At 40.3% G+C, this 18915-nt stretch overlaps 1 non-coding gene across 1 annotated transcript; it reads right to left on the bottom strand.

The window, feature by feature from the left end:
- Positions 1-15561: 15561 nt before the first annotated feature.
- On the bottom strand, positions 15562-15634 carry trnaf-gaa (transfer RNA phenylalanine (anticodon GAA)). Its single transcript has one exon. It is a non-coding gene; the product is annotated as a tRNA-Phe (tRNA).
- Positions 15635-18915: the final 3281 nt, after the last annotated feature.

The following is an 18915-nucleotide window of genomic DNA, read 5'->3' on the forward strand; positions in this document are numbered from 1 at the left end:
ACAATCACACACCTTATCACATACTTTGAAAGAAAGGGGACTGACATAAACACAATGGCATACCTTCAATGCAACTCCACACAAAAGCTTTAAGCAAACACTCAAAAGCCTAATATGATTTAGATGAACCAGTCGGACCGCCGCAGTGGCGACAGCACACTGTTGAGCCATGCTCTGTTTATTTGGTAGGATGGCAAAGAATCACACTCATAAAGCCAGGATCACTTCAGGTAAGAGAAAACAGGAAACAAAAGTGAGCGTAACAAAACAGCACCGCACACTAATGGGTTAAGGAAAAGACAAAAAGGGAAATAAAAAAAGAGGCAACAGCACTTAGCGGCAGGAAAATGTGTGCGACCTAATAAGGGTCAGACTGAGGGAAATATGAAGCCGCGACTTGAAACCTGATATCATCACATTAAAAGAAATGCGATCGTTGTATCAAATCAAATTCAAATCAAATTTATTTGTATAGCACATTTCATGTACAAACAGTTCAAAGTGCTTTACATAAAATAAAAGCATTGCAGCAGGGAGTGCAAGAAGCATTAAAAATACATAAAACAATATAAAGAGAAACAAATAAAATCATTTAAATGAATTTAAAATCAGGCAACAGTCTAGATAAGTTAAAAGATATTTCATGCATAGACACATGAGAAAAGAAATGTCTTTAACCTGGATTTAAAAATGTCTACATTTGGTTAAAGTTTAATCTCCACTGGCAGTTTGTTCCACTTGTTTGCAGCATAACAGCTAAATGCTGCTTCTCCATGTTTAGTCTGGACTCTGGACTGGACCAGCTGACCTGAGTCCTTGGATCTAAGAGCTCTGCTGGGTTTATATTCTCTGAACATGTCACAGATGTATTTTGGGCCTAAACCATTCTGGGATTTGTAAACCATCAGCAGGCTTTTAAAATCTATTCTATGACTGACTGGAAGCCAGTGCAAAGATTTTAAAACTGGTGTGATGTGTTCAGATCTCTTAGTCCGGGTTAAAACTCTAGCAGCAGCGTTCTGGATGAGCTGCAGATGTTTAATGCTCTTTTTGGGAAGTCCAGTTAAAAGAGCATTACAGTAATCGAGTCTACTGGAGATGAATGCATGGATGAGTTTCTCCTGGTCTTTTTGGGAGAGGAAACCTTTAATTCTGTTGATGTTTCTGAGATGATAAAAAGCTGCCTTGGTGACAGCTTTGATGTGGCTGCTGAAAGTCAGATCTGAGTCTATCAACACTCCGAGGTTACCAACTTGGTCAGTGATTGTAAGGTCCCGAGTCTCAAGATATTTACCAACGCTGACCCTCTTCTCTTTGCTACCAAACAGAATGATCTCAGTTTTGTCTTCATTTAATTGTAGAAAATTCTCTCTCATCCAGGTGTTTACTTCCTCCAGACACTGACACAGTACGTCTGCTGGGCTGCAGTCGTCCGGTGACAGAGACACATAAAGTTGTGTATCGTCTGCATAACTGTGATAATTGATGTTAAAATTCTGCAATATCTGACCCAAAGGGAGCATATACAAGTTAAACAGAAGAGGTCCAAGAATTGACCCCTGGGGGACTCCACAAGTCATGGCCACTCGCTCAGATTCATAGCTGCCAATAGTAACAAAATAACTCCGGCCTTCTAAGTAGGACCTGAACCAGTTAAGGACCGCTCCAGAAAGTCCAACCCAGTTTTCCAGCCTGTGCAACAGGATTCTGTGATCTACAGTATCAAACGCAGCGCTGAGGTCCAACAGAACCAGGACTGAAACATTACCAGAATCAGTATTCAACCTAATGTCGTTTAACACTTTGACCAGAGCTGTTTCAGTGCTGTGATGACGTCAGAAGCCTGATTGAAACTTATCAAGACTTCCACTTTCATTCAGAAAGTCGTTGAGCTGGTTAAATAAAACTTTCTCAATAATCTTGGATATAAAAGAGAGATTAGAGACAGGTCTGTAGTTGTTCATCATAGAGGCATCTAGAGTTGTAGTAAAATGACAAGCGACTGTTTCAACCAGGACACCTGATACTGAAAACCAACACAGTGTGCAGAAAGCGGAGTCTTGCCTTGATGAATATCAATCCTTGGAAAAAGCCCCCCGCCCTCACACGTGCAAAAATGTAATACAGTAAGGTAAGACTTTGACATGGAGTACAGTTACAGCAAGTTAGAGGCTTGGTTCTGACTGATCTAAAGTTCAGGGACAAACTCTTTACATGGATAGCTGCAGCTGCAGGTTCAATGTGATTAAAATTAGAGATATTTGGGGCTATCGAACATTATAAACTGTGCTGCAGTGACAGTTACACCTCAGTACGGGAAACATAAAACAGTACGGCTACTAGCATGGGAAATACTCAGCTCAACCTTCAATACAAGAGTGTGACCCAAAAACACCAAATTAAGACAACAACTAAGGCAAAAAGATGCTAAAATTTGTTGCCTGTGAAATACTAGATGTAGGCTTATCCTTTATTTGTAACTTTATTCAAAGTTCAGTGTGACGATGACAATCTATTTTCTTTATTAAGACAAAAAGAAAACATTCTTATTGTGTAAGAATATACACAGAGTATACACGTCAGATTTCAAAATATATTCATTGTGCTCATGAGAGTGAAAACTCATCTTCTTTACGCACGTTATTCCATATATGTACTGAAAACGCCAAGAGTCAAGTAAGTAAAGAGGCTTTTCTGTTTTAGCGAGGTTAAACTAAGCTCGACACAGTTGCTTTGGTATTGGTCACAACAGAGTGAGTGAAAAACATTGCAGACTCCTGACTGGTCAGAGAGAATCCTCCCCTGTCCTGTGGGTGTAACAACCCTCTTGCCTCTGTAGTAACTCTGTAGTTCGGGACACTCTAAGTCCCAATTTACAAATCACTGGGCATGAATTGCAAAACATACTTCTTTGTTGGTACTTTTGTCTGCGTCTCCATCCTGGGAGCGTGCCAATTGTGACCAATTGTAGGTAATTCTATGATTCTGAATATCTTTCTGTAGCATTTCAGTTGGACGGTAACTCTGATGAGAGTAACTGTGATATTGGTGAGAAAACAGAACATGGCTTTTAGCGAGGTCACAAGAGAAACCCCACCGTGGGTTAGCAGGCTGCGTGGGTATGGACGCTGGCTGTAACAAAGTAGCGTGGGCTGCACTGGCAACATCTTTTTGTGTCATAGATTGCTCTGCAGTGCAGCAGTTGCTTATGCACGTGAGAAAGAGCGCACATGTCAGGGGATTACAGAGAAGCCCATCCATATTTCCCTTCTGAGGACCCCTCCTCCCCTCGAGGTAAAACCTACACCCCATAACGCATTAATGCAGATTTCATTTCTATCCCTGTCAAGTGAGCATTTAGTCCTCAATCTTCCCAAATCTGCAGCATTTATCTACCATGATGAGTGCTTTATCTCTTCAAAGTGGCACACGTCCAAGCAAACCTGATATGAAATAGACAGCATTTAGTACACTAAAACTATAACCACACAAGATAACGACCTTTTCAGGACAAAATACTGTATAACCTACAATAACCCCAGTAATCTCTCATCTACCAGTCCAATTAAAATTAAGATAACCTCTCAACTCCTCCTGTCCCCATTTCTCCAAAGACAGAGCTGTGTACCTTTATAATGAGCAGTGCCGATGACAGATAAGCAGGGTGGTAGAGAGGGCGCTGAAACTCCTGGGGTTCGGGTTGATGGGCCTGATGAAGGTTTGGAAGTGGGTGCTGATGGTTAGGCTTGGCTTTCTTCCAATGGATTGACCGAAGAACACCTCAAGCCCAAAAGGAAGAGAGAAATTCAGACATCTAAGTGATTTACAGCAGGAAAAAAATGTATTTTCCAGCATTCCAAACCCTGTTTTTCATTACATTTCATTTCTATTTCTTAGTTACCTTACTGAGTATCAGGAATGGAAGGTATTTTCCAAATTGATCACTTTTTTTAAATAAAATTTCTGAATTCTTCTGAAAATAAAAATGCACGACTAATTGTGCATCACTTCGATACTAGTTTTTGGACAAAACAATGACATCACCAGTGTGACCGTGTACTTTTTACTGGATTAAAAATGTTTGGCTGAAAAATGTTCCATTGGAAGAGGCTATATAAACTGGTGACTGGGACATCCGTCAGCCGAAATACACAAAGATATTTTCAAAATAAACGGTTTAACTGGAGTGCGATATCTCGTTAAACGGGTCGCTACGAGTGTGAGAAGATAAGAAACGTGCATTCTTTGTAAAGATCTCGGCCTGTGAAATGACGCAGGGATTAATTTTGTTCGTATTTTACTTGCTGTGGATGCACGTTTGTGGAGATAATCGGACTTTCTGGGATTTCTTTTTCTCCCTGGCCCTCAGGATTATTGACAGAAATAAATCCATGCCATCACGTGTATTGTTGCAGTAAAAGCCAGTCGCTCATTCACACAACATGTGCTGCGGAGAAGTTTAATTACTGGTCTAATTACGGGTAAAAAGTACAAGGTGCCTGAGCGTGAAGCAGACCGGAGTTCTGAGGAGCCAGAGAATTACGTGTGCGAAATAGTTTTCTGGATCATAAACTGGTATGTTATCAGACATGGACACAGTCTAATAGGAGGTCTAACTTCATAAAGCACTTCTGCAACAGACTCTACTTCTGCCTTTGTTGATTTCCTTGTTGCCGTTTATATCACTTAAAATGGTCCAGATCCATTTAAGGAACAACATAGCAGGCTGAGACCAAGATAAGTGAGAGTCAAGATTCAGCCAACAATTATTCTTTTAATAGACTAATCTATCTTTTTCTTTAATTGATATTAGTCGATCAATCTATTAATTATTTTCTGTTTAGTTTATTAAAACTGGCAAATCTTCTACTAAAAAATAATCATCTTTCAACCTATAATGTCTGAGCAATAATAGCATCAATCATCATCATGATTACTTCATTTTTTTAAATTTTCTTATCTTACGATTATTACTCAACGCAACGACTCAGTAACTTTCTAAAACAACATTCTTTTCCTGGTCTTTTTTAAATCAGATTCGTCCTTTCAATATCATCTCTTCCTGAACTTTAAACAGGATGAACACAACTGTAACGCACCAGTGAAAACAGGTGTTTAAAAAATGAGTCATGCCGTTGTGTGCACGAGTGTGTCAGAGGAAGGAAACAAACAGTCGAGACCCGGACTCGAGCTAATGCGGAACAACCTGTCGCAATACAGGAACCGAAGGTACGCCTCTGTGAAAGTTTCAGAAAAAACTTTTGTCTCCTCTAAACAGCAAGCTCAGTGTGTCCGTCACGTTTACTTAATTTGAAATAAACAACCACACAGAGTCAGTTTGGGCTTTAATGGACAAAGTGTGCCAGTTTCAAAGGGCTGTGCTGTATTTATCACAGAGGACAAAAAGGGAGCATTCTTTTGAGAATGAATACAGCACTATAATAGTTTTATGCTATTCATCTTGTTTTTCATTGATGTTGAAGGCCACACAGTTAAATACATTTTTAAATAATCACTAAAGCCCATGCATAAGAAAACTAACTATAACTTGCAAACATGATCCGAAGCGATAGCTTTGCCATAATAGTCATTTGCTTTTGAGTCTTTGGATTTGGGTTAACACTGAGCTCATTTCAAATACTACGGACAATCACAAAATGACAAATCCCAGGCAGTGATGCCAACTAACAATCGGAGATCACTCACTATAAACAAACTGATGTCGGAGGGAGGAGACCCCCAGGATTTTTTCTTTTTAGATGTTCGTGCAAAGCAGCTGCACTGCTGTGATAGGCCTCTAAATGGTGCTTGGCAGTCTTACGTAGGTCTCTTTTTAAAAAATTCCTACATTTTGGAGGTTGTTTGTTGGGGATGGAGTAAATACTGTGTTGCATGCTACGCAAATCAACAACATTACTTAAATGATGTCGTCATAGTGTCTTTCCGGACCCTACAAAGTCGTTGCTTACCAGACTAAAACACCTTTGGGCCAGTCTACCTGCAAGTCACTCAAATACAACACTTTATAACTTTAAAATATATCTGCATATTCTTGCTATTTAAATACTCATCAGGGTCTAACACACACACACACACACACACACACACACACACAGGCTGAGCCAAACAAAATAGATGTCACCGACTTCCTCTACTATTAGTGTTTTTGCCACGAGGGAGTAGTTAAAGTGCATTTCCCCCGAGGCAAAACCCCATAACTGCTCTCTCTATGAGTCAGTAGCCAATTAGAAGTCAACTCTGCCTGACTCTCCCATGCCCCGCAGGATGAGCACAGTAGGTTCTTCAAATCACAGCGCGCACAAACACAAATAGTGTCAGACAAGGCATGAAGGATTTATGTGTATACATGCAGGCATGCACACATAAAAAACACAAACCAACTAGCATCAGTCAGGAAGACAGATGTCAACAAAAATGGATTCCTGACTATCAGGATAATGATGAGACCTGAGTGTTCAGGTACGGTGTGTGAACTGCTCAGGGAGAAAAAATAAAAAATAAGGTTCTGCATGGGTAAAAATAGATAATCAAGTGACTGGAATGGAAAGCAGCCTCTGAATTATCTACAGCGAGACAGCAAAGCTGAAAACATGTAGCAACACTGTTGGGACTCAGACGCCTGACCAACACAGCTGGCACAGCCAAAAACTGCTTTGACAGTCCAGTGTTGGTGAGAACAGCGTTAAATATAGACTCAGTAATCCCCCAACAAAAGGGCACTTAATGAGAGTCTGCCTGAATGATGGGATGCAAGCAACAGGGAATGAGATGGAAGCATGAATGTAATTGGCAAAGGCCCAGAATTATGCCACAGCTACTCAGAGCGGGTCGCCGATCACAGACGGGAACAGCTTCATACACGGTGTCCTCTCAATGACAAATACCTTGCACTCATTCTCTGTTTATCTGGTTTCCCAGGCACAGGCCAAGAATCTCTACCAATACTGGGCGTTCAAGAACCATGAGGCTGGTTTCATGCCTCTAACACAGCAACTAAGCAGAAAAATTAAGCTGGTGAAGATAGTGTCACGTGCAGTCTCAGGATTAAAACTCGTCACAGATTCCAAGATTGAGAAGTGGTGACGAACTGGTAAGTCCCAGCCATGAAGGGGAACGACAGCTCTGTTGCATCAGGGTAAGTACGTGAATCATTCAGGAAGGTCAAAGAAACCCAGCTGGCTCTGGGCCTACATGACTACTCGATATGTGGGCCTGAGACAGTGGCATGGTGTTGCTTTCTCCCCACAGCACAAACCTGATATGGGTCTTGTCTACACCCGGAGCCAAGTATCTATTTTTCCCCACCTTTTGATCTCAGAGGGAAGCCCTTCGGTCCTGATTTACAGGGGGTCAGGCTCTAATGTAACAACCACCTTTCTCAAGGTAAAGAGATAAACGGAGGCATTACGGAACCTATTTTTAGGTTTTCTGACATATAACATCTATATTAATTTACAACCCAGCTTATAAAATAATTTAACTCTGTCACGAAGCCTGTGCTTGCGGCCCAGTTACTCTCATTTAGGCATCACATGTCTGAATGATAAGGTAAGGTGACCACAGCTCTGTTACATGGTGTCCAGCCCTATACATAGGACCATTACATTAACACCTTAAAAGGATAAATCAGCTAAGGTACAGTACACATGAAGTACAAATTTATCTGGTTTGAGTCTCAAAGCAAAAGCCTATAATCCCAGTAAGCGTTATGCCAGCGAATGTGGTGGTGGGTTTGAGCATGAGTAACAAGAGCTCACAGATCAGAGGTTTGCGAGATTAGCAGGAGATGAATGACTGCAAGATTGACTGCAAGAGGCTGCATGCTTTCACAGGATCAGTGAAAGAGACGGTAGTCTTGCTAAGACATGGTCTTATGGAACAAGAACAAGCATCATAAAGGCAAAATATGTCTGATGCTATATAATTGTTGTACATAAGAAGGTTGTTATCTATTATCTATTCTGTATATTCATAAATGGCTATGCCATCAATTGAAGGTTTCAACATTACATCCAAGTCACTAGAAAAAGGGTTTTGTTCTAAGAGAACTGACCTTCCAAAGATGCAGCTATGTGGTGAGTAAGCTGGAAGGTATTAAGCACTCGTGGGACATTTTGTCATGGTTCTTAAAACTGATGGAGGACGACCCCTATGTCACTTTTCCAAGCTGCCGAAACTGAGGTCAAATGTAGTTCTTACAAATCAGTTTTTAGGATATTTTCTTAGTTATTAACTGGGAGAAATGGTAGAATATTTCACCATGACATTCTTCTGAGCCGAGCGATCTTCATCTTGATCACAAAACAACGATCAGTCCGGGCAATATGGCCTCTGCAACTGCAAAACACCATGTTGAAGCAAAGCATGGTTCACCCTCCTCATTGAGGTTTTATGGAATTGAAAGGGCTACAACATCAGCGAGAGCAGGTGACCTTTTAGGAACATGACAGGCTCGACAGTGATGTTTTGGATAGATACACTTAACATTATGATATCAAATGGACCTCATGATGACTTTAGTCTTAGATGTTGAAATTGTTTGTTTTCCTAAGATGTCGTTTTTTTTTATCTAACCCAAATGAACTGTGTATTTGGGTGTGGTTTCTAAGATGGTTGGATTGTGACTAATTAGCTGATCCTGACACCTGTAAAGCATTTGTGAGATTTGTACTTATTGCATGTTTGACCTTGTAGGCTATATTCTGGAGTATTTTCATTGTGATGCGAGCCGGATAAACAACTGAAATGGGAGTACTCCTGTCTTCATAACTTGGATATTGAGATGTGCTACCCTTTTATTTTACATTTTTGGAAGTCTTAAACATTCCAACCAAAGTGCTCCAGTAGTAACCCTGTAACTCAACAAGCCCTCGCCTCTGTGCATATTGATTCTGTGCACCTGTGCGTATTGAGGGGAGGGGGTTACATAGCATGAATGTGCATGGGCCTTTTCGCAAAAAGCAGGGGAAGAGGGGCTGTTTGCAGTTCTACAGTAAAATAAGACATTTCTTCTTTAAATATTTTTTATTTTTGACTGGCTGTTGTTGCATTTGTTTGTGCAGAGGGACAAGTTGTTTGCTCTATCAATGGATCGACTGAAATGGTGTCATTCATATCACCGACAACAATGCAGATACTGATCTAATTTAAAGATGGTTTATCGTTTTAAATCGGGGTATGTACAAAGAACCAAGATTGACAGCGCATGGAGATCTTAACAGCATTAAAAAAGAAAAAAAAGAATGAATCAACTAAACTCATCTGTATCAAGCCTAAAGTAAGAGCCAGCTTTTACTGAGCCAAGATGTGTCGGAGGTAAAATACTGTGATATACCCACTGCCGGCTGGCCACAGTGAGCAGATATCCTTTAAATTCAAATGTATGCGTTATATTCAATTACCGAATGAAAGGCATCACACCACCTCAGCCTTGGAGGAAATCAGGCTTCAATTGAAACATTCAGTAATGTTGCCAGTTTTTCTTTTGATAGTGTACCACAGATGTTTAAATGGTCAATGTGAATTATATTTTGGAACTCCAGCCTTACAGCCTGTTCAAAGTAGAGTCTATACACTGATATAAGCATTATCTACAATGAGTTGCAACTGCACAAACTGAAAGATATCAATGCCATGAGAAATGTTGAGAGATTAAATATAGTGAGTTCCTGAGAAATATGTAGAGCTTCAATTTATTTACAGTCAGGGTAGCTTGTCATCACCGATGCAGCCACCTGACTTCAGCTCCCAATGACACTGATACTATCACAGCATAAGAGATACCATCCATGCCAGCCAGAGGCCTCACACATATGGCTGAATCCTCACTATCTCCTATGTTATGCCAGAAGCTTAAGATGAGAACTGTACTTTAAGGGATATCCCCAAGGTTTACATAATATGCAACCCATTTGTTGGATTATACCTTACTAAGCAAGTGCTTTGCGGGAAAGCAAAGTAGATGCACTTTTTCATTAAAATTTGCAAACTACATCATCTTTAGGCCAGTGTGGATGTGCTGCTCTTCTCCATTTTATAGAATTGATATAACTGTAAACTGACTACCTTAAAACGGGAGAGTTGCCTGCATGCTATTGCCATCTAATAGACTAAATGTAATTGAGTAAACAGCAAATATGAAGCTAAATGTGCAGTTCTACCTTCCTTATAGTTCCTAACTTACCAAAGTAATTTTCTATATAATCAATATCATACCTTACTGCCTGCTAGCAACTTTATTTTCTTCTTTGGGCCTCTTATATTACTGCAATGCAACACTTATTTCTCGAAGCCTGTATTAACAGCAAAGACTACACGTTTAAAACCTCCCAAAAATGCTAACTACACACAATGCCAGTTAGCTTAAATTCTGTAAGTTAACACTCGATGGCTAACTACCTGCTAGCTCCTGTTTCTTTGAGCTGCACCGTATGGTTATATTTAGCCGGGAAAAAAAGATTTTTTTTAAAAGCTTTGAGAACCAGTAAGTATAAGGGCGGAAAGGCGAAAATACAAAAAGGAACATTACCTCCTCCCCACTTGCTCCGCGGAGCCCCCTTCCTTTTCAAGTAAGCATTTTCCGGTTTGGGCAAATTATTCTGATAGGTTCACTACTCCGGAAGTTGCTGTTTTTGATGCTATGGCAACAGTTCGGTATCGCAGCAGAAATGTGTAAATATATCATTAAGTCAAATTTAGAGAAAACTAGTTGTGCCATTTGAAGTATCTGTATTAGAGTTAATTCCTAATGAAAGCGACATTGATAAATGTCTGTACTCCTTCATTTCATCATGTTAAATGCATAATTTAATAACATGAGAATTAGTCCAGTTCAGCTCCACCAGCACCGTCTTCTATATGGGGCTTATCAGCACAGCTTGGAAAAGCTAATTGTATTTTTAATCCACCACAGCATGGCTCATTCGGTTTTGGCAAGTGATTTAATCCTGCTTTTTTATATAGTGAAATGAATTTTGAATACCTATTTTCCAAAGAAAACTGAAAATTCACTTGTCTGTCAGATGAAATCGTGTTCTGCATCAAGCACAATAGCTGAGGAGCAGAGTTACATAACGGGTCATGAACCCAAGTCTGCAGGGAGTTGGGTTGCGGGGGAGAGGCAAGCAGCCAAGCTCCAGACAGATATCAACAGACAAACGATTCAGGGGGATATTCTGTGTTTGTGTGCTGGGGACAAGTAAGGGAAAGAAAGAGGGACGAGGGGATGCTCTCTCTGCGTGTGTCTGCTTTGTGGATCGGCAACCAAACACTACAGTCACTTGTGATCTCAGTTTCTCTCTTGGCCAAAATGTATTGCTCAGCTTCTATTTTAAATTTGCTGATTTATCAAACGTTTGACGGATGGTGGGAGCACCACAGATGCACCACCCATGATAAAAAAAAAAAACGTGCACATGTTCAAACTTGAACCAGCTGTGATACATGCATTTGCCCCAGAAATGAAGGACAGAATGACAGTGGCCAATGCAACAATTCTCTCATTGGATGGTGTCACTGCTCTGCTGACAAATGGTGGCATGGTAACAACCACGGCCGCGGTCGCTAACCCTCTGTGACCTTTGTGAGTCAAGGGGAAAGGATTTGAAATGTAGATGCACAAGGACTGATACGTTTGAGTTGTTAGACTGTGAAAGTTTGCAAACAGAACACATAGACTGGACTGTTGCTCCTGGTGGTGTCAGTCTCTGGTGGATGAAGTCAATGATCTTAATCTGGTTTACAACATGCAGCGTGCAACATAAGATGCGAAATCCTTGCACTACTGACCCGTTTGTGCTCCCCTTTTGCTAAATTCTGCAAAATCTCTTGCTAAATCAAGGGAGAATAAAGTGGGCAGCATAGTAAACTTAATCTTTCGTGCGCTTGCTTTTTATTGCTTGTATTCATAATTTCTTGTGAAGTGTGCTTATTTATTCCTCCTGGCAGAGGGAATTCACTGCAGTTCAAGTCAGATGATTTGGTATTTGCTCTTCAAACATTTTTTGGTTTTTACTACATGAGCTCCCAAAGTCCAGCCACCACTATGACAGCATTGTTCAGTGGGGAACAAAAGACGATGAAAGCAAGCTTTTCTCAATTGCAGCTTTGATATGATGACGTAGATCAGCGAAAGGTCAGCGCAGTGCAGTGAAAGAACAACACCAGTCTGGACAACATCTCCACAGATTAACAGAGCGAAACAAGCCTCCCTCGTGTCCTTGAAGCCTATTCAAGGAACATTGAGTGGGTTTCTTACTTTCTACTCAGTCGGCCCGAGAAGACAATGCCTTCTTATTGTCTCAAAGGACAAAAGCGATGTCATACTCTGCTCCCTTTTCACATTTGGACTGTGTTCATCATGGTGGGTTATGTCACATGAGCTCTGCAGTATGACCATGTTAGAAAAGCACTGGTATGCGTCTTTTCTGTTGACCAGCACGCTAAGGGACCCTTTTCTCTTTTTTTGCACTCTTGTTGCAACTAATTAACGTTCACGTCAAGGCTTTCTAGGATGACAGAAACATGTTGCGTCACATTCGTCTGCATGGTACATGAGACACTTTACACGTAGCTTCAGCAGCTGAACTCATTCATCAACCTGTTTGACAGCTCTGTGATGAGTATTTTGTAAATATGTAACAAGACCAGGAAATATGTGGAGGGATGTCATGCTTTTGTTATTGGAGGAATGTGCATCGTGCCAAAAAATGTGGGAAACTTTTGAGAATCGGGCTTAGGTGCAGGAAAGTCCTAAGGATAAATTTAAATCTAAGCATTTTTTTTTTTTTTAATGCTTCTTCCACTTCCTGCTGCAATGCTTTTATTTTATGTAAAGCACTTTGAATTGTTTGTACATGAAATGTGCTTTACAAATAAATTTGATTTGATTTGATTTTGATAAAACAACGCAAGCAGTGGCAAAAAAAAAAGTGAACAAAAAGGGCTTTCTCACAGTAAACAACTTTAGAGTTCCTGTTTACAACTTGCTGGTTAACAAAGTGGAGCGTTCAGCCGATAAAGAGACAGATTTTTAACACAAATCGACACGGAGAGTGAAAGAACTGTGAAGACTGGCCTTAAATCAAACCAGTGGCCAAACGCATGACACGCAAATAAATACTAATCTTGCTGTGTACGTGCTAAATGTGTATACGGGCATTTGTTTGCTGACACCTTCACTATAAAAGCTTAATAAGGTCAAAATATGCAGTGCTGGGGTTACAGCCTGTTCTGCTTGACTCTAAAAATGAACGGTGAATAAATAGAAATAGTAAAGAGGTGTTACTGCAGGTGGAAGTCTGGGAAGAATGGGTAAGAGTTCATGTAATACTCAGTTATAAGTTCATAGCTTTACTTTGGGGGTCCCTTCCCAAAAGACACAACCTGGAGTTCGGGTTTGTGTTACTGTGCAGACTTCTTGGATGCACAAAAGACTGTATACTGTGACTGAATGAAATGAGAAAGCTGGTAAAGCATAATATAGCTTCTTTAGTCTATACCTGTTTTACAATTAGAGCAGACGTGTTCTTCACGTCTGTTTGGTGTGTGGCATTGACTGCTGCTCCAGTTATGCAAGCCTCGAAGCAATGCCAAATTAATGGGGACGTCTGTGGGAGCTGCTTGGAGGTGGAATAATGCTGAATAGAGTTTGGATTAATTAGAGCAAAAACATCCTCTCCCTGCGCCCGGCCATCCGTCCGGTTGTCCGGACCACTCTCCACCTGCGGGTTCCATTCAACCACCAAACTGAAGTGGTTTACAGCTTGACTGACATCTTCAGGGATTCTTTGAGGCTCTCCAAGAGCAAGGGGAACAAAGCCGCCAGGAAACTGAACTGCACAGTGCGAACCGCAATGAAAAGGGCAGCGAGGGGGAGGTCTTGCGTAACCTACGGCACAGGATGTCACACAGTAACAAATTACATAGCGACAAATGAAAGACGTCCATCAGGAAAAAAATGGAAACACAACTCTAATTTCTGTTAATTAATGGTTTGAACTGAGTTGAAAACACAAAGATCATATTATCAGCATCTCAGTCGCTCTGAAACACGATGGAGCAAACACTGCCTAACACCCTTATGCTAAGTTTGATTTAAAATGTGTTCTCGTCATCTCATTTTGGACAAAAAACATCCGCACAGAGAGGAGATCATGAGTGACAGGCCACACTGTAATCCCTTGCCCATATGATTATATCAGCTATTGGTGAACAGTTCAGATCACAGGTGTTGAGTAGGTTTGCACCCTTGACCTTTACACACAGATTTGCGTGGGGGCAGAAATATGCAAACCTCTTCCAATCTTTCTCTGAGGAACATTGTTTTGAAGCATGTCAATGATTTTCTCACACATTTAAATATGAACTGGGAGTTTTCTGCCCATCTTTGCTCCTCATGGATTCAAGCTTTCATGGCTGCTCTAGTACAAAATCATATCACGATCACCTGTTGGCATCCCCCGTTTGAGGTAACTCCATTGTTCATTTTCTTTTAAAACCCAATTTAAAGTTACATTACCCCGACCAAACTTTTATTGGAATATGTTGCCTGTAAAAAAAAAAAAAAAAGAAGGATGTTACATATATAAGCAAATTGTTTTATACAGTCTGCAACAAATTTAAGGTCAAAGTAAATGTTGAGTTTTTTTCTTTTTTTTTTAAGGACTGAATTTTCCATATAACCCAACATTTTCTAATTTGTTTGGTTTTATGTTCTTACAGCAATGTGAAAAATATATCTTCTAAACAACTAGAAATAATGTCATGTTAGAATCATGTTTAGCAGGGAAATCCAGTTTTTCAGCAGGCCTAAAGCCTAGTTTGTCCCCAGTTGTCTGTTTTAACATTTGACATTTGACATTTTGACATTGTCTGTTTTATTTGTAAGTTTGCTGAAACAGCATGTACACACACACAAACCTGCAGAACACTTTGCACCTTTCCCGTCCCCGCCTGTCAGTCTCCTGTATTGTTAGTTCTCAGAAGCTCTTTCTGTCTGTTCATTATCAATGCACTGCCGATTAACACATCACCACGGAGAGACTATTGGCCATTCATTCATGTTTCAATAGGAATGACGCAAATCCAAGACCAGTTTGGTGCGTCGTGGCCCAGGCCTGTTCCCTTGGACTCTCTCGCCTCAGCTCGACCTGGTCTGGCACTCAGAGGACAGAGAACAGCCGAGACACAGCCGGACCCTTCCATGTACCGTAGGAGGTCCACAAAACCTGCAGTCATTCTGAGGGTCTGCTGGCACGATCTTGTGTCTGAAGTTCCCTGTGTAACATGAGCTGCATTATGAAACATCATTTCTTATTTTGCACCCAAAATTATCAGATGTACCTAACAGAAATCTACTGAGCCATGTCATACATTCAAATGTATTTTCTTACAGATTCAGCCCTCTCTGTCTTATGTTCTACTTTTCCATCAATTATCAATGTTTACATTTGATATATTTTGCAACAATAATAACAGCTTTCCATTTCAGAATGCACAGAATGACCCTTGTTTGGGGAAAAGGATCACACCGACCAACACTGCCGAAACCCGGGATCGAACCAGGGACCTTTAGATCTTCAGTCTAACGCTCTCCCAACTGAGCTATTTCGGCCCTTACGAAGCACCGTGAATGCCGCCACCTAGTGCCAAATTGTGCATGTACAAATCCTCCATCGTTTCGTTTTATTATTATCAGGAGTTACGCAGCTTCTGTTCAATACGTTTTATTCCAGATTTATCGGAAGATGACATTTAGTTGAATGTTGATCACAGAAATTAAATGATGGCGTTTACAGCACTCGTGTTTCCTTTGGATGATCTCCATTTCTTGTTTTCGGTGTTAGGTCTACTCTCCCTCTTCATACTGCACAAACCAATTTTAATTCTCAAGCCGTTCTTTCTCGACAGTGAGGTACAACCTGTTTTAGGTCATTCCTCTCTGCAGTTTGTCTTTAGTGTCCACCAGGGGTCAGTGTAACATTAGCTTGAGCGCAAACCCAACTCACACGCCCACAAAATATTATCCATAGTGATTTCTCTTTACAAATAATTAATTAAAATGTTTACTCGTATCGGAATTTCTTCATCAAAACACGAGTAAATTGTCTTTACCATATGTGAATATGTTAGAGTTTTCCCATGCTTGGCACTTGTGAAATGTAGGACCATGGTGATACTGAAATTATGTTCAAAAGTCATTCGGTTTATCAAACACATCCCTATGTTATGTTCCGATGACTGAAAAGATCTTGAAAGGAGGCAGCAAAAAAAAAAAATCATACATAACTCATATACAATTAAAAAGCAGGTTGACTAGACCACTGTTTACTAAGAGAATAGAAAGCTCGAGAGGAGACATAACAGGAACTCAAAATAGTGTGTCTGTTACTCATGCATTACTCATTGCTAAGTTAATAAGACACAGTGAGAACACAATACGCAGCAACAGCTTTATGATATCCGATGGGTCAAAACATTTAAGCGACACATACATGGTTACCTTTCACCATACAATTTGTAGAAGCTATGATGTTTAGATCACACAGGTCAAATCTCTGCTGGAGGAAGACCGCTGAAATTATGTAGAATTTGGGACTTATGCCATCATCTGAAAACAAAGGAGGTCAGCCAGGATACAAGAGTTACTGCAGATGCAAAGGCCGTAGGGAACCTTTGGAGTTACTGCATAATTTCTACTTCTCTCTGCACTGAAAAGCTTTCACAACTGCAGCACAGCGGCGCGTGCAGCCGTGGTTTTGCAATAATTATTAAGTAAATTTGTATCTCGCCCGACAGAGAGTGAAGATTCATCAGAATGCAACATCATGTCTGGAACTAAAAAGTGGATCATCTGATGCTCTTCATGGAGTCTTACACAATCAAAATATCCACGTTGTTCTTTGTAATGAAAGTTGTTTACAGTTTGTTTTGTGTCAACAAACAAATTTTGATCATTTAATGCCTAATCTTTCTTTTTTTGAGGCTACTAAATGGCAGAGACATTGTTGAGCAGCAACATGTGTGTGCTGTTCTCAGGTGTTGTTTCAAACTTCAATTTTCCCATATTTTCACTCCCCAATTCATCATTTACCGACGCTTCACCAGGAGCCTGTGGTGGCACACTGTAACACAAAGGCTACCCTCTACCTTTGCTTTTCACTGTAATGATGTGAAGAAATGTTTTCTTTTCTGTTTTTCTTGTTTATTTTGGGTGATTTTCAAAGCAATTTCAAAACAATTCTTAGAATGAAAATAAGCATTATATAGATGAATTTATGTAAATAATTTGAGCATGTTTTTGAACACTTTCTTCCTGTGATGCCAATTAGCACACTAAATATTGAGATCCCGTGTGAATTTGGACACACGTAACACATATATCGGTGCTCTAAATCTGAAGGTATTGAAAAGACATTAATGCTGGGCTGGTTTGTTTCTCCTTCCAAACTGTGAAGCAAGAGCTGATTTGCTTTAACAATAGACCAGGGACTATTGTTATGACAATGGAAACTCCTTCCATCTCCAGTAATCCACTTTTGTCTCTTAGGAATGTTTAGTTAAGGGAAAATGGAACCTGTTTTTCACCTAACTTTGAGTTTCAAATTCTCCGTAGGTAATCTTATTAGGGCTCAAATGAAATAAAGTATAAGAAGGTTTAACATTGATACTGGTGTTAAGAGCATTGAGTATATTTTAGTGTTAATTAATTGTGAAGCCTGAAACTTCCCCATATTCTGCCAATGCTCTCATCGGCTGGGGCAGACTTATCTTGACTCAAGAGGTCTATCAACAAGTGTGGACACAGTCCTGAGTTTGTTGTCCATGAATGGCCAGGTCAGACATTACTGCTGTCCCTATCAGTTCGATGGTGACAGCAAAAAACACAGGTGACAGACAGCAGGCCTGTCTAGTGTTGCTAGAAAGACAGAATCAACTGAGGTGTCCTTGCAAGCTCATAGTTGTGCCGTTGGGTATTCATAGAGCACTGGACTCAAACAACTGTTGCCACCGCACCTTTTTGCAAAACTGTCAGACAAAGCTTTTGGTCAGGTCCTAATTCCCTCACAGTGTCCCTTAATGATCTTGTCTGAACTGATGCTGTTTAATCTGTGTTGTTTGTGCAATTTTTCGAGTTTAAGAGCAGAAATTATTTAAGAATTGCTCTATGGCTATTGTCATTAAATCATTCACTGTAATGTTGCCCTCAACATTCTCCTTGTAATAATTTTAATGGAACAGAAAAATCATTATGCTCAAATGGTTGCATCTTTTTGAAGGCTTCACGGTAGCTCAAGAAGACTGTTTCTCTAAATCTCTACAAATTGCATCCCTCCTCTGCCCCAAACTAACCCACCCCACCTTCACATGCCAAGCTAAAAGTTTAGAAAGGTCTAATCTTTGTCCTTTTTCCAATCAATTCCAACCAGCTGTCTTGATTTGAGTTGTATGTGTAACACTATCTCACAACTGTGGGCTACCTGATGATCTCCATTTGCTTGACCTCAGTTTCTGGAGATTGGAAGTTATCTGAATACTCGCTGTATTTAGCTAAGGTGTGAATTATGATTTGATCTCTGAGACAGGCTTTCATATAATTTTGTTGACTGAGTTTTGATCTACGCTAAGACATGACTCATTTACCTCTTTAATCACATTCAGAGATTCAGTCATTCAGCAAGTTGTTAAGTGGGATGCACATCTATTCTATCTATCTGGGCACGCAGGTGTTGTGACTAAAGAATGCTTACTTGATCAACCTTGAAGGAGTATATCAACAGCAGAAGGGTAATGACAGGTTGTATCTTATGGCAGACCATGATCTTTCACAAACACTAACAGAGTAATTTTGTCCAAACCAAACAGCCATGGATGGATCATGAAACAACGGGCCCC

The sequence above is a fragment of the Odontesthes bonariensis genome, chromosome 3 (assembly GCF_027942865.1).
Source record: "Odontesthes bonariensis isolate fOdoBon6 chromosome 3, fOdoBon6.hap1, whole genome shotgun sequence".
NCBI classification, from domain to species: Eukaryota; Metazoa; Chordata; class Actinopteri; order Atheriniformes; family Atherinopsidae; genus Odontesthes; species Odontesthes bonariensis.